This window comes from Brassica napus, chromosome C5 (genome assembly GCF_020379485.1).
Source record: "Brassica napus cultivar Da-Ae chromosome C5, Da-Ae, whole genome shotgun sequence".
Taxonomy (NCBI): Eukaryota; Viridiplantae; Streptophyta; class Magnoliopsida; order Brassicales; family Brassicaceae; genus Brassica; species Brassica napus.
In genome coordinates this window covers 34520520-34538335 of record NC_063448.1, presented here as the reverse complement: position 1 = coordinate 34538335, position 17816 = coordinate 34520520, and the positions used below count along the sequence as shown (strand labels likewise).

Genomic DNA, 17816 nt, shown 5'->3' with positions numbered 1-17816 from the left:
GTTTTGACCGAGAATATATAAGTTATGCCATTGTTTGGGCAAGAGAACACACAGACAAAGATTTATAGTTTTCTTAGAAGTTTAAGGTTTTAGAGAAAAGATCCAAGAATTCCTCTAGAGTATTGTATTGGAACTCCGATTTTTTCTATCTCTATCTAATTATATTTTAGATTATTTTTATAGATAAGAGTTAAATGTATTTGAAATAAAGTAATTCAAGGTTGAGTAACTTATAATAAAGTGGTTAGTGATATTGTGTAAGTGATAACAATATATATGGAGAAAATAATATGATAATTATAAGGTAAATAAAATTTTTTTGAGTCTCTCAATAAAATGCATTGGTCGTTAAGCTAAAATGAGACTCATGAGATGAGAGACAAATGAAATACCTAGAACGTGGATATACACAAACTTTTGCAATGCAAAATTCTTACTCTGTAAATACCTTTATTTGATATCACTTAAACAAACTTCAAAATCTTGTTTAATCAGATTTATGTGATCACTACAGACAATTTGCGTATCACGACTGACCAATTCCTAACTACCCAAGGTATCCTAAAGCAATAACAATTGCTTCTCTCACACGAATCTCACTCACTAAGAACCCAAACCTGATGATCCTTTTGCTTGAGTGTCTTTTACTCTAAATATGTCTGACCTAATAACATTTCAGTCTTCTTCTCTTTTTAGTCGAGCATTTCCAATCTCAAATATACTCTTTCCATAATCCTCGCAGACACGTCCTCATTTCATGATCATAATCTTCTTGTTTTCTAGTGCCCAAACCAGCTTCAATCTCTAATTGCCAAGTCTTAAACCGGCTCTTAATCCGCTCAACATTTCTTGGGCTTGCAATCTCCTCCTTTTTGTCTGCACGTGTCCCCTCATTTCTCAACCTGTAAAACATGGTAAACCATCTCCAACGAACCGCATTCACATACACATAATCAAAGTGGAAAATAAACACCACATACATAGACATGCTAAAACACATTCAAAAAGTTCATCAGAAGCACAATAAGTTCACCACAAGCACATATTTATTGACAAGCCAACCATCCTACACTCATAATGTCCTACTGAATGAGTGATTTGTCAGGAAAAAACACCAATGGCCATGTCACACAGATTCGTCGTGATCATTTTCATTTTCAACACACCCTAATGTTTCTAAAAACTTCCATATATATTTAGGACTTCCTACTATCTCTTCATCATCAACCAAGTGCAGCACGTTTCGTTGATGAGCCAAAACATGATGGATGAGGTTAGGAAACCCAATGTTCGAGAGTTAGTTAGAGTAGTAGTCTGGATCAACAATTTGATTATACACCAGATAACCGAAGTCAATGTGTTTCCTCATAACAAGAGCACTCAGAAGCTGCAAGTGATGTTTTACTAGTCCCTCTGAATCAGATCCAAAAATCTAATTCATATGGCAGATGTTATACACCATCTTGTAAGTTGGATACATGTCCTTCAAACTAAACTCCTCGCACTTGTTATGGAACTTGCATGTAAGTATTGCCACTGAATGATTCACGTCTCCAAATTTCCAGTCATCGTAGTTACCACCAGTAGTAATTCCAAACACCCGTTTGATCATCAATATGGGGAGAACTCAAAAGTTTCATTCCGGATTTTGACTTGTTTACCAGAACCAATCAAATTTTCAATACACTCTCAAACCAACACAAGCGAGAATCCTCTGATATTCGTGACAGTTGTACTCCAGCCTTCTTAAATGGCCTCCCTGTTTCTCATAGTTTCCTGTGATTTCGTTTAGATTCCCAATAACAAACCATGGTTCCGTTCGCACCAAGCCATATCTTGTTAAGCTTTCTCATATTTGTTCCCTCATTTTTGTACTGGGTATTCATAAAAAACGAGATGAAAACTTTTTTCCCATTATTTCTGCTTTCACATAAATTATACGATTACTTGTGTACAAGATATTCACCTGGAACTCATTATTATAATAAAAGGTCATCGAAACCCTAGATCATGATTGCCGTCGCCTTAGAGGGAGAGAAAATGTAATGATTAAATTTCCTACATATTTTAAATTAGATGCATGCATATATAGTCGAAAGTCAATAATAGTGAAAGTCAATAATAGTTGATCTTTTGTTCTAGGGTTTTAGAATTTTTTTTTATAGGTCTTAGTAGTCGAATATATGTTATATCTTTCTACACCCTAAAATATAGAAATATCTTTTCCTTTACTATAGTTTTTTCATTTTATCCACAATCATGAACAATATGACTCTGGAATCAAAAATCATTTAAACAGGAGACGAAATCCAGCGTTTTGCTCTTAACCTAAAAGTTTTCTTCTTGAATTAATTACCCTCAGCATTCTCCTTGATTTGTCTTCACTCAGCAATGGTTTTTTTTATGTACCACATATTATTAGTACATATTAAAGTGCTTAACATGCAAATGCAGGTTGAACAATTAACTGTTGATTTACCAGATTAATTAAAAGATTAATTCTTATCCCTTCGTTTCAGATTACTTGTCGTTTAAGACTTCGGCACACAAATTAAGAAAACATTTAATTTTGTATATTTACTAGATAAAAACATCATTACCAATACACCTAACCACATTTCAACCAATTAAAAAATAGATAAAAATATATAATCAATAAATTTTGCATTGAAATTATAAAACAACACTTATTTTGAAACAAAAATTTTACCTTACAATGACAAGTAATCTGAAACAGAGGGAGTATCAGTTTAATTTATCTTATATAAAGCAAACAAAAAACAAATCTATCTTATATATATAATAGGCTTTGCTTCTCTCCCACCTATGCCAACAAGGACGCCACGTCATAAATTGTGCTCTTCTGTGCGCGACACGTGTCCTCTGCACTGCATTTCATTAAAGTGTTTTCATATTGTTTCGGGCTTGGTGTTGGACTTGGTGGTGCGCTTCATCTGTGGACCATCGACCACAAGCTTTAATTATGTCTTCTATTGTTCTCCTTCTCAGCCGTAGGAGGTTTTGTGTTTCCATGGAAACTGATCATTCTTCCTCCTGATCCATCAATCAACAGGAGCCGTAGCGAATTTAGAGTTTCCAGCCAACTATTCATCTTCTTCCTACTGATCAAGTAATCAATCGGTTACGAAATCATTGCTATTAAATTCTCTCTTTAAATCAATCTACACGATCTCTCTTCAATGCTACTTTAGCTCTTCAAAGGCAGTGGTGGTTCGACTATAAAAAAGGTTAGCATCCCTACAATCTGTAGCATCCTATCAATCTATTATAACCAAAGCAATCTCCTTATTTTCTGAAAAAATGGCTAATGCTCGATTGGGTCTTTTCGTATGTGATTTCTAAGGTTCAACCCACGCTTTCTTCTCCGCCATTCAGCTACTGCTTACTAAGCACAGAAAAATTGATGACTTCCCAGATCCAAAAGCAATACGCTAGACGTCATGTCTCAATATGAGGTTAATTTACTTCTGGGATTTTAGAAGTTTGAGTGAATCAATCATCTTTTTGAGCGATCTCCAACAGAAGATTTTGTTGGTATTTTTTTAATGAAAAATACTGATGGTACATTAGTAACAATTAATGCTGGGATGGACATTGCATTCCGTCGGAAGAGGAGAAAACCGACAAGTATTGGCGACGTCGACACCAGATATTAAGGCAACAACCATCAGATTCAACCTTTGATTTACAGCAAAAACAGTGTTCGGGTGGCTTCACCTCTTTACCTTCTCTTATTGCTACCATCGTGTTTGCTTTCCTTGACATTAACTCTTTAGCTGGACTACCTGGTAAGGTACATCAATGTCTTTTCTTGATGACTTACTCGATTTTCAGATCAAACTTTGCTAATAATCTTCATTTTTCCTTCAGCAATTCAGGCCAACAAAAACAACTGCTAAGTTTTACGCTCAACTTGAGCTTCACATTTCATCGGACAACGTGTGCTTCTGTTTACGATTATTATATTGCCATTAACTGTTGATCCAAAAAACAAATCTAAAAGCCTACATGATTTTATGTATGTAGATAATTAGAAGAGCTTAGTGCTGCAAGCGGTCAAATTATTCTGTTATCATTGTATTTTAAGATCACAAGATTCCGTAGCTAACTTGCCACTTCAACTATACAAGGTAACATAAATTCTTTGAACCTCATAGTAAAAGCTACATCTATGGTCACTTTAATGGGTATGCCTTTTCTGCATATCAGTGGTCCATTTTTGAAGTGCAAAAAGTGGTACTTGGAAAAAAAGTAAGTTAAAAAATTTCTTTAATTCTGGATCTTTTCCTCTTCAAGAAAAGATGTAAGATGGCTTTTCTTATTTCCAGATAGACTACTCTTCGTAGTCCTGTTTGTAACCTCAGTACATGTGATGGTGAGATATGCTTATTCAAATTTTAGAATTGGTGTTAGTCTTTTAGTCCCTCCAATAAAAAGATCACAGATTAAAATATTTGTTTCTTTTGTAGGAATAATTCAAACACTGACGTTAGTAACATTTGGTATTTTAAATGAAAGCTGTAAAATGGAAAATGAGATTCTATCTTACTGGATTTCATAAGTTTCACAGAGACGAGAGTATAGCTTCTTTCTTTTGTCAAACACAAGTTATTTGTTTTTTCATTATTTTAGTTACAAATGTGTTTCTATGTGCTCTTTTGATTTGTTGAAAAAGAGGTAGTAGAGAAGACGAATTACACAAACACATAACATGGATATGTTGATGAATGTTTACGAAAAATATAACGTATATGATGAGTGACTGGCTAAATCAATAATAGATAGATTAAAAGTTGTATAGGAACAAAAGCATTTTAGGTGACGTTGAAAAATATGCATAAAAAGAAGGAAATCTGCTACATCTATTTGTATTCACACCTGGTCAATTATATTTTGCATTATCAAGAGTAGTGATTACGCAAAAACAAACCAAATGTGCGACTATCTTTGAATAAACCAGCTAGGTAACAAATTCTTTTGCTTATGATTGTGTTCCATTTATGATTTATTGCAGATATAGGATTTAGTTTACAAGTCTGAAGCCCATAAGAAAACACATCTAAGTTAATTATAAAATGTAACTATGTAAGGTCATATTTTTCCCTCGCAGACGATGCTTCTCGAAGCTCTAATGAATTAATCTGATGCTTCAAAAACTATAACAATAATGCTTCTTTGATGGTCTGTTTCTCTGTCTCGGTAGGCTTCTTCACCCATTTTCTCTACCATATTTAATTAGTATCTTTACCACTCAAACGACTCATATCTGGTGGGTAAATACTATGAAAGCTTCGATTGGAATTTTGAGGATATTAGCATTGGCACATATTGATAAGAACTCGCTACAACCGAGTAAACTAACTATGGCGGGTATTTGTTTCTTAACTACCAAAATTTATGTCTTTAAATAGACTTTGCGGATGTAGATTTGAGTAGGCTTATTTTGGAGATAAATAGTGTGGAAAATTATTGTAGTTCAAGAGTTTCTGAAGTATTTTGGTGGAAAACATTTGCTACGAACTAGCTGGGAGACCAACTCCTCCCTATTGCTCTTAGTCAGACCCTCAAACCAGCTCTTATGCGGTTTGGTTCCAGTTCCAAGTTGATAAGAAAGCGAAAAGGCTTTTACTTTCTCTTCCGATGAATTTTATTTGCAGAAACTAAGAGTTTATTCCGAGAATTCACTTTTTTTTTCTAATTATAGCTGTCACACAAAAAAGTGGTTACAGTTAGTCAAACAATAACAAACTACTTTATTATACCATTTCCAAATATTGAGTTTTATAATAAAATAGTGTTTAAAGCATGTGTTATATTTCAAATCATTAGGAAAGACCAATGTATTATCTTCACATAAGAAACGAAAATGGAGATTATTGCAAATCAAGCCCATACTTTAGAGCTTGGACATGAACTACCAACTTCAGCCATTTAATATTATAATATCAGGGAAATACAACTGAATAATGCAACCATCCTTCAGCTAATAAGACGCCTAGCATATATCAAATAGAACTTGCCCGAGCTCCAACAACGCACTTTTTTTTCAAGCATAGCCGTATCATGGCTCCTGTAATCATAGGGTTTATGGTGAATATAACATTAACAGATTTCTGAAATTCATCCCTCATGGTTTCTGTTATTCTATTAGGTTATAATACTTATTAAAAAATAAGTGTCATATACATAGGCTAAAATAATAACACACCTTAAAGGAATTATTGGGCTGCACAGAGTTGTACATATACGTCATGCATCCTTTTTATTAGGACATTCAGTCAATAAAAAAAACAGTGTGAATCATATCAGTTAAAACTTGACCTTCTTTCTAACAATATAATACATAGTATAGACAAGTTGTTTTTAAATACACAGTGTAAGAGAAGTTACTTTATTTAGAAAACTATATAATAAATATCATGAAAATCAAACTCTTAATATAATATTTTATACACAAACATTTAGTATAAACACAACCATTCTTAATAACAATAAACATTATTAAACACCACAAATTCTAACGTAAAACCCATCCAATAAAAATCTATAATAATATAGTTCACACATCATCACACGACAATCACAAACAATTAAAATGGAGATCATAATATGAATTAAGATCAATAAAAAGTGAACTTATATGATTTAAAAGAAAAAAATGATAAAAACATATACACCACCATAATAAAAATTGAAGATACTCTCATTCAAATCATTAAAAAATTTAGTTAACTGCAACAAGACTAAAACTAAATCTTTTTACAACAAAAAAAATTAATAGTAAAAATTACAAAATAAATAGATAAAATAATCATATAAAAAAATTTACACATTAAACAGAATCAAGCATTTTAAGAAAAATAAAATTGTAGAACAAAATATATAAAGAACATTTAAAACTATTTCTAACGAGCATAATATATCTTATCACATATAATCTTTCATCACCTAAACCTTTCTAAAAGACAAAAAGCATTATCATACACATCTCTTGCAAATGAAACCAAAACACAAACCACAAATCATTAAAAAATAATAATCAAGATCTAACATGTAAAGTATATCCCGCCCGTAAGGCGGGCCGACCCTAGTTGCATATATATAGTTATTTTCCTATATAGGCATCATCATTCCATCCGCTGCAAGAACCAAGAACGGCTCCATCCGCGTAAGAACGCTCGTCGGAAGTTCTCTACCACGCGTTCCCATCGCATGTACCCGACACGGCAGCATCATGCTCAGAGTAATCATAACCGACGATGACTTTGAATACTGCAGAAACTACCTCCTTGGCGTAGTCTCTTGCTAAGCTACGATGTTTTTGGGACCTATGTGGTCCAACACGTGCTTAAGCATAATAACCTGCATTGCACGTATAACATTGCGGTTAGCCTCCGTGGCCATTACGTCGAGCTTGTAAGATCATTTGGTGGGGTCACATAAGTTAAAGAATAAATATGATAGAGCCATTAATCAATTAGCATATTTAAGTGGTCGCTATTGTGATTAAGATAAAAGCCTGGGCATAAGTGTTATGAGATATTTATATGTGGATCTCTTAAGTAATTTTTAGTTTATTGAAAGGCTGAACTAGAAATTAATTCTCTATAGAGAGTTATGGTCCCCAAGGCAACCCTAGCCGAAAAATACTGAATCTCTACATCCCATCAGTGGAGAACTAAAGTCACATGGGGTTTGTTTTGGAAGATCCATTCCCTAACTTCAAATCCTAAAACAACTCGACCGAAGGATAAACTCAAAATCCTCAAGAACTAGTATATATATATAAAATAGAGTTTCCTTCTCTCCCAGCGTGTCCACGTACGCGGACATGTCACTAATTCGGACGTCGACCATCTGACATGTGTCCTCTAACAAAAACGCGGCCTTTCATTAATGTTACGGACTTACCCGAGTTTCTTTTGTTACAGGCTTTGAATAACGTTTGGTAGGCTGAAACCAAAACAAATGCTTGCTCTGTAGTAGCCTTCGTCTTCTTCAATGATGAAGACTTCTGGTATCTAGGGTTCTTAGTTTCTATCGAACTCCAATTAGGTCAATTGACAATGGAGGTTGTAGAGTGATGTGTGAGACGCATCTCCGTGAGGAATCTCTGGGTGGAGCTCCGATCGTGTTGTTCCGTCTGAAATTCATCTCCTTGAACCGTTAAGGAAATAATTGATTCAACGCCATTGATGACCCAAGGATGTTTAGAGTCCCTATTAAATCTCTCCACCACTACACCTTCCCACCTAGGATTGCAAAACCCCAACTTTTAACAGGCAACTTATCAGGTACTCCTTCACCTCTATATAAAATTCCATTTCGAGTTACAGACCATCGTATTACTATTCCATCAACACGAGTCCATTTGTGGGTAAGATTCTGAGTATTGAGTATTTGAGATATGGTGTTCCGTCTGTCATCTTTTTTAATCATTCCCTCTCTCTCTCTCTCTCTCTCTCTCTCTCTCTCTCTCTCTCTCTCTCTTTTCATCTAGATCAATGTTACTGCTTTGCTTTGATATTCGTTTGACCCAGATCAAGATTTTGTTATTTTTTGTTTTGCATCTCACTTTTACTTACCGTAACAACTTCGCAGATTAGTGTTTTCAATGGGCTAAGTGATCATCCAACCTACCGGCTCTCTACGCTTATTAATTTTTTACGTCTCCATGGCAAACCGATCATCGCAACCTACCGGAAAGTTTCCTTCAGCACTATTTTCCGATGAAAATCAACCAACCTAGGAGAGACGAAACACAAGAGCTCTTTGTTGTTGCTTTGGGACGTCTGGCAAACATCTCACTGGTTAGACTTTCTCATGCTCATTTTGTTGGGTCTCATCTCTATCTCTATCTCACTGTCTAATTGAAGATTTTATTACCTTTACATGCAGACTGTTCAGCTTGAACCTGAGTTTTCAAAAAAATGTCAGACAGATTGTTCTTCTTGGTGGACCATTCACAGTAAACGGAAAGGTAAATCCAGCATCGAAAGCTAATGTAAGTTCTTTCACACTCATTAAAGTAATGTGAATTTGTGATCTTTCTAGACACCAGCTAATATCAACCGTGAATATAAAATCTTCTTAATATATAGTTTATTTCTTCACATCTCCCCCGTATCTACATATCCAAGTTGTAGGCTAGGATATTTTTTTGGTGATCCAAAATCTGCAGAAATTGTATTCCCATGTGGGGTCTACATAATTGGTGGAGGAATCAACGTGACCCATCAAGTTATTATGACATGTTCTTTGGAATATCATTTTGCCACATTTGATGTTTTCCATTTGTACGCAAAAGTCGTTTTCATAATCGTACATTATTTTATCACATATTATCCTAATAGGAAATTGTAGCCATTAGTGCTTTCTCCTGTAGATTGTAATTGGCTTTGTAATGTTCTTTTTTGAAATTATTTTCTTATGTTCAATACGCTGAAAATAAAGTATAGGGTGCATTTCTGCAGAGCTCTTACAAGCAAACTTCTTTTCCCCGGGTGAACATGTGGTCCAGCAATTGGATTTGATGACTGATATGTTGGAAACTCAAATCTGCGGAAGCCATTGGAAGGTCCACGTCCCTTTCCAGTTTCCACAGCTGCATTGTTACTATTTTTGGGTGAAATGCGTGCACTCTGAATGTGACATGTTAGGAACAGGAAAGCTCGAAGAAGAAAAAGCCTATTCATTTCTCACATAACTTTCCACATGCTGACGGGATGTGGTAGCTCGTTTGGTAAGAGCTTTGGGGGCCAATTGTCATGTTTCCGGGTTCGACGCCAGGCGGAGGGGAACTGCCCATCCTGTCATCAAATGCGGTACTGGGTGTTGGGCCTTGTCCCCAGCCCAGGTAAAGCCCTCCCGGGTGAAGTGGACCGCTGTCTAACCGGGTCCAGGGGAATGACCCACGTAAGTGGGGAACCCCTGGATTATCAAAAAAAAAAAAAAAAAAAAAAAAAAAAAAACTTTCCACATGCTGATCCCCTTGCTCTTCATCTTTTAGAGAATTTGTTTTCTTTAAAACCCAAGGACCTACCTACAGCTGAAAAGGAGCATCACACATTTCTTTTTTACATTCGTTGTGATCCAAGTGGGTTGTATTCAAAAGCTATATTTACGTGAAAATCCAGAAAGACTGCAAACTCTATACATGATGCTTACTAAGATTACTAACGGTATGGAGTGTAAGATAACCTAGAGTACATTGTCTTTTTTTCTGCTTAGGCCTATGGAGCTTAAGCTTCAAGCTTTGTTTTCATAACCGATTGACGTTGTACATATCATGTATGATGTAGGTCTTTCATGTAATCAACCGGTTTTATGGATTACTCCAGGCGATCACAAAGTTGGGTAGAGAAGCGATTAGACATATATTTGGCGAGGAAATTGGAGGCTTACACAGGCCATTAGAGCTTCTTCTCATATCATAGTATCTCAGCTAGATTTGATTACTAGCCAGAAATTTGTGAGGATTACAAAGAAAACGGAAAGTATGGATATGGTGATAGATGTAAATATGAATATTTTTAATATTATATATAAATAATTAATTTGAAGTAAAATAAAGGTATTGAGATGTTCCATCAATTTTCATATTAATATTGTCACCACAATCCAGCAACTTTAAGTTTAATTTTAAATTACAAACTCATTAATTTGATAAATAATTTTATTTATCTCAAATATAATTTATTAAATGTATAGTTAATAAGAACATAAATGTATAGTTTCTCATCAAAGTTGAGATTTTTCTTTTTCGAAAATTATGCAAAGGCCTTACGGATGGCGCAAACCTCAAAAATAATCATTTACAATAGTTGTTAGATACAAATTCAACTGAGAATAACATAACAACTCAATCATGGTGGTATCATAGAAGCAAAAAAACAAAACAAAAATTACTTACATATAAACTAACCAACAACTTAAATTAAGAAAATAATATATCTCATACATACCTCTAGCAAATATGAACCTAAAACACAAAACACAAAATTATATAAAAAATAATAGCCTAAATTACAAATAAAATATATCCCATCTGTAGGGCGGGTCGACCCTAGTTTACTATATTTAGATATCAAAATAAATATAGCATTTAAATGTAATGTAATTGTTATTTTTTAGAAGATACAAATTAAAATATTATTGAAATTCAACTAAATCTAAATAAATATACATTGAGATAGTTAAATCAAACTAAATATAATTGTTTTTATAGTTTTAATTTTTAAACAAAAAACTTAAAATCTAAAAATTAATTAAATTGAATATATATTAAAATAAAACTATTATTTAAAAAGTTATCGTAACTGCACGATGCGCATGAAGCCTCCTAGTACCACATATTATTCTAGTATTCAAGTTAAAACATGTTTAATTATGAAATTTTTGACAAATAAAAGAAAAGATAAATCGTTTTTTGGAAATATATATATATATATATATAACTAAATCAACTTTTATATTATTCTACATCCATTTTGAATGAGTTAGTTCACTAAAAATGACAATAATGATAAAATATAGACAATAAAAGTCATTTTTATATAAAACAGCAGCATGGGAGCCTCTCGATTCATATCGCAAAGTTTTGGTGGAAATCATTGGACAAACTGTGTCTGCCGAAGAATCTTGGTGGTATGGGTTTTCGAATCTAGAGAGTTTCAACTAGGCTCTGTTGGTGAAACAAGGATAGAGAATCCTGAACCAGCCAGAAGGGTTGATGGCAAGTTTCCTGACAAGTCGGTACTACCTCAGTCAGATTTTCTAGACGCTGCTTTAGGTGATCGATCTTCCCACACCTGGTGCAGTATTCTTTTCGGTAGGGAATTGTTACAAAAGGGGTCGAATCGGTGCATAGGAAATGGAAAAAACACTAAGGTATGGAGTGACAAATAGTTAAACGATCCAGTGGAAGGATGGAGAGCTCCTTGGATTAAAAACTACTCTTTTAATGTTTGCCTTAGAGTCTCTGATCTAATAAATGGGCAGTCGAGAAGATGGAATCCTCAAATGCTACAGGAGGGGATGTAAAGCTGATTGATTCTAAAGAACCAACATGTAGTATCCAGAAAAGAATTTTATGTATGGAAACATAATAAAAGTGGTAGTTTGACATTTCGATCAACCTTCTGGCTTGCGTGAGATATGAAAACTAAATCTGTGCATCCAGAAGTGCTTGAGCTGCCCTCGGTTAATGGTTTCAAGGAGAAAATATGAAAAATTCCAATAGTGCCTAAAATTAAGATTTTCTTGTGGAAAGGCCTGAGTAGTGCTTTGCTAGTGGCGGATCAGATAATTGCAAGAGGATGAAAACAGATATTAGATGTCAAGTCTGTGGCTTAGATGGAGAATCTATTAATCACTAACTCTTTGAGTGTACGTTTGCTAGGCAGGTCTGGGACTTATCAGGGATCCCTCACCAGAGAAATGGATGCTCGAACTCTGTTTTTGCTAACATGAATCGGTTGCTTGAACTAAGAAGTGCAGGGGGCGATAGGCAGGATGCTTAAGAGCGTGGTCTTGGATGATTTGGGCAATCTTGAAGAGCAGAAATGATCTAATCTTTTCGGGAACTAGATGGTGGGCAGCGGATGTAACTAAGAAAGCTTTACAAAATTCTGAGGAAAGGTTTAAATCCTATCGACATACAGATCTCAAGGGAGAGAGACAATAGTGATGAGCACAGCAGAAACATATGGAGACCTCCACCATTGGATTGGTTGATGTGTAATGTAGCTTTTGTTGGAAATTCATACCGGTTTATAACAATTTATAAATCAACCTATGAATCCAGTTTGCCTAGAATCTCATGTCAATACTGAAACAAATCTAGATCTTAAGATTTTGAATATACCTGGTTATTCGGCAGCGGAATAAAGAACAAGAACAAACCGAGGTTATTTAGCATTCCAAACGTTGTGCCTCTACTTGTATTCATACGCACACAAACTGGATCGATACGGGATGCTAGTGTCGTCGTCGAGATCAGATCTCAAAGCTTTGACAAACGTTTTGTCTCTATTGCTATTAGGGTTTTACGTGAGATGTAATCATCTCAAAACCATCAGCGCACGTGTTTATATAATGAACACAAGTAATTAACCAAATTCATTAAAGGGCCAGGCCCATAAATGCATGTGACAATCACTTTGGTCAAATGATAATTAGTTAATTACTTATCATTATCATGTATATACATCTTTATGTATATCTTATTATATATATATTATTCCTAAAATTCAATATAAATCACTGATCCTGTTTGCTTAGATGTGTAACACTGTAAGATCATATAATATTAGCAATGGATTCTTAATCCATAGATCATAAGCGGTTTCTAGCAAAACATTATAACAACCAAATATTATATGATTGTCAACCTCGACACTACGGCTTTAACAAGTGTAAGTACAAATGATTTTAGGACATTCCCAACAATCTCCCACTTGTACTAGAATCATCTATTCTCATAATCCTTATGTCTCTATATTCCGATCTCAGAATAAGGCAAGAACTAGTGTCATCCTTATAAAGCTAGATCACGTTTATCAAACTCTGATTTATACTGATAAAACAAACGACTGACATTCACCTCGTTTGAGCACGCCCATGCATTTCTCAGTATCAAAGCTTCAATAGGCCCAAAGATATATATTTCCCGTTATATGGGAGGGACAAATCCCATCTTGTTTCATCCATGTTCCATCCATGTTCCTTACAAACTTCATAGAACACCTAATCAATGCATTTATAATCACCAGTAACGGCTGACGTTTGACAAGGTCAAAGTGAACTAATCCACAAGTTTAGAATCATGACGAACTCAGGTCTAAGGACTATACTCTATAGTCGTAATGAGATACTCTTATGACACTCATATAACAATCTTGTAGAGTTCTCATAGCGGGTCAGTCTGATCATGTGTTCTCTAACACATATCCATGTGATTGACTTCAATACCACATATTGAATGACTCCATGAAACTTAGTCATCAGTCACCTCACATACTAGCCATTCACGGTTATTAATGTTCCATGTTAACAACCTTGACTAGGGACCTCAATTTTATTCCATTTTCACTAATAGGGTTTCATGATCAAGTCACATACTTGATGACCTATATGAATGATATAAATTATTTTGGGACTTTTATTTAATTATCCAATAATCAAATAAATCTGAAACAATTTCATTAGTTTAAATACATAACTAAATGTATGTCAATATAAACATCATATCATAAACATAAAGCTTCCCACTAAAATCAAGATCACATCTTAAGATACTTAATACCCATGGCTGCAGTATGACTCTCATACCTAGGCCATGGAAGAGGCTTGGTCAATGGATCAAAAACATTTGCATCCATTGAAACTCTGCTATAGTGATTTTTCTTGGAACTCTTCCAACTCACCGCTCCTCCATTAAGACAAAAGATGAAACCAGATTGTGATCGGAAATCATCTTTGTCCGTCTAAAAGCCGGCATCGCTGTAACCACTTACAAATGCTCATCAATTCCTCCAAACACCAAAAAACTTAACTTTAGTATTTCTTAAATACTTGAGGATAGTCTTGAGTGCTGTCCAGTGACTTTCACCTGGATCACATTGGTATCAACTCGTCATGCTCAAAGCACATGCAACATCTGGACGAGTACAGAGCATAGCATACATGATAGATCCTATAGCAGAAGCATATGGGATTCTATTCATTCGCTCTCGCTCATCGTGTGTCAAAGGACACTGAGTCTTGCAAAGATTTATTCCATGGGACATTGGCAAAAAGCCTTTCTTGGAATCATGCATCTTGAATCTATGTAAGACCTTATCGATATAAGGCGTCTTGACATAATCCAATAGTCTTATTCAATTTATCTCTATAGATTCTCATTCCAAGAATATATACAGCCTTTTCAATATATTTCATTGAGAAACAACCTCAATAAGAAGTATGTCTTCTGCATACAACACCAAGAAAAACTGCGCTCCCACTAGTTTTCTTGTAAACGCAAGGTTCTTCTTTATTTCTAATGAAATCAAACTCTTTGATTTCCTCATTAAAACAAAGATTCCAACTATGAGATGCTTGCTTCAAGCAATATATCGGAGTCAGGACCCATCATAGCTTTCTCAAAGGACGTAGGTTCATCACTCTCTATTATCAATAGATCATGATGATCCGTCACCCAAACCTCATATCTATCAGGTTCATGACGTGTCCTTTCGGACCTACGCACTTCAGATTCCATAGGTGTAGATTCTACGACTCTTCTTAAATCTAATTGATCATCTTTCTGGGATAATGAAACATTATCATGTGTTTCTCGAACTTCTTCGAGTTGTACTTTACTCCCACTGTTCTTCTTAGAAAGAATTTCTCTCTCAAGAAAAACACCACTACGAGCAACAAACACTTTGTTCTCAGTGGGGTTGTAAAAGTAATAACCTTTGGTTTCTTTGGGATAACCAACGAAGAAGCATTTATCAGATTCTGGTCCAAACTTATCTGTAAACATACGTTTGACATAAGCATTAGAATCCCAAGTTTTAAGAAAGACAAATTTGGAACCTTTCCAATCCACATCTCATATGGTTCCTTCTCAACTAATTTTTGATGGACATCTATTCAGCGTAAAGACAAACGTTTCTAGAGCGTATCCCCAAAATGATGGTGGAAGATCTGCATGACTCATCATAGACCGAAACATATCTAATAAAGTTCGATTCCTCCTTTCGGACACAACATTCCACTGTGGTGTTCCTGGAGGAGTGAGTTGTGAAACAAATCCACATTCTCTCAGATGATCACTAAACGCTTGACTCAAATGTTCTCCACGTTGATCAGATCTAAGAGTTTTTATTTTCTTGTCAAGTTGATTTTGTACTTTATTCTGAAATTCTTTGAACTTTTCAAAAGATTCAGACTTATGTTTCATTAGATAAACATAACCATATCTACTGAAGTCGTCAGTAAATGTAATGAAGTACTTGTAGTTTCCTCTAGCATGTATACTCATTGGTCCACATACATCAGTATGTATAAGTTCCAACAAGTCTTTGGCTCTTTCACTGTGTCCAGTAAAAGGAGCCTTAGCCATTTTACCCAATAAACAAGATTCACATTTTCCATATGATTCATAATCAGATGAGCTCAAAAGTTCATCACTTTGAAGTTTTTGAATGTGTTTCTCATTTATGTGGCCCAAACGACAATGCCAAAGAAAAATTTGATTCGTGTCGTTAAACTTGAATCTTTTGGTATTATAGACAGACATGCTTTGGTCTAGAATATAAAGTCCATTCTCTAATGGACGGCTACCATATCATTACGATCAAAAGAACAACACTTGTTTTTGATCGAAAATTGAAATCCTTCCAAATCCAAACAAGGAATGGATAATATTCCTACTTATAGCAGGTACATAGTAGCAATTCTTAAGTTCTAAAACCAAACCTGAAGGTAAGGACAAGTGAAATGTTCCCACGGCAAATGCAGCAACTCTTGCTCCATTTCCACGCGTAGGTCCAGTTGACCTTTCTCCAAAATTCTACTGTTGCTCAGGCCATTCATATTCATACAAATATGAGCACCACAGCCGGTATCCAATACCCATGAAGTAGAACCAGAAGTAGTAACATTTACTTCTATAACATAAATACCCCTAGACGATGTTTCAAAAGTCTTTTTCTTTTTCAGATCTTTCAAGTAGGGTTTAAACTCGTGTTTGAGAACAATTCTCGAGTTTCGATACCAATGGAAGAAATTTGATCCATTCAATTTGTCCTTATTAAGGACATATCGCAATGAAAATGGGTTGTGAGGAGTTAGCATTTCTGGAATAGAAGAATATAAAATATTTATATGATCATGAATTAGAGAAATCTCAACAATTAAGAAAACTCATATTATATTCAAAACATTTTCCTCATATTGAATATAATAATCCGAAATCCATATTTCACTAAAGTCCGAGTGAGCTTTGGCTCATCGCCCGAATATCTAGCTATTTAGGTAAGCAACACTTTGCTAATTATATCAAATATAATTCTTGGTTATGAGACGACATTTTATGTTTTATCCAACCTATGTCTCTAAGCCCAAAAGCCAAAACCGTTTTGATAGCTTAATCAAGTGAACCAATCTTATATTCATATGGTAACCACTACCATCTACCTCACTCATGTAATTGCAGACACCTTGCTTTGGCAAGTCCATCTTACAACGAAACGAGTCTTGATAGTTAATAAGATTGGGTAGACATCAAAAATACTTGAAATTAATTGAGGAACAAATTTTAATTCAATTTAATTTATATTTAAAATTTTATATCTTATATAAAATATAAATATAACTAATACATATCTAATATGTATTTAATCGAATTATAAATAATTTTATTAACTTTAATCTACTTAAAATTACTAATTATCATTTAAATAATCTTAACCTTATTATTAGAATCTAATCAAATTTGATTTCTAATTCAATAAAAGATTAAAGCGATGAACCAAAACAATCTTATAAACCAACTAAACAATTCGTTGGTTTAATTGGTATTTACACATCTCATGTGTATTATGTTAATTTAAAACCAGGCATTCAAGCATTACAATAATACAAGTGCCCCTATAAATTAATTATATGTACACATGTACCATACGTATACAACACGCATGGTCATCACATAATTTCATGACATATATTTTATTAGTCTTAAAATTTAGCAACTATTGTTACAATAATACATGCTTGATTTTAGATTAGTCATGCATGTACTCTAC

General features: G+C 34.4%; 1 long non-coding RNA gene across 1 annotated transcript; it reads left to right on the top strand.

Annotated features, from left to right (window-relative positions):
- The first annotated feature begins 2008 nt into the window (after positions 1-2008).
- LOC106417806 lies at positions 2009-12685 on the top strand. The gene is made up of 5 exons (XR_001283448.3): positions 2009-8315; positions 8623-8831; positions 8920-9025; positions 9495-10202; positions 10323-12685. It is a non-coding gene; the product is annotated as an uncharacterized LOC106417806 (long non-coding RNA).
- Positions 12686-17816: the final 5131 nt, after the last annotated feature.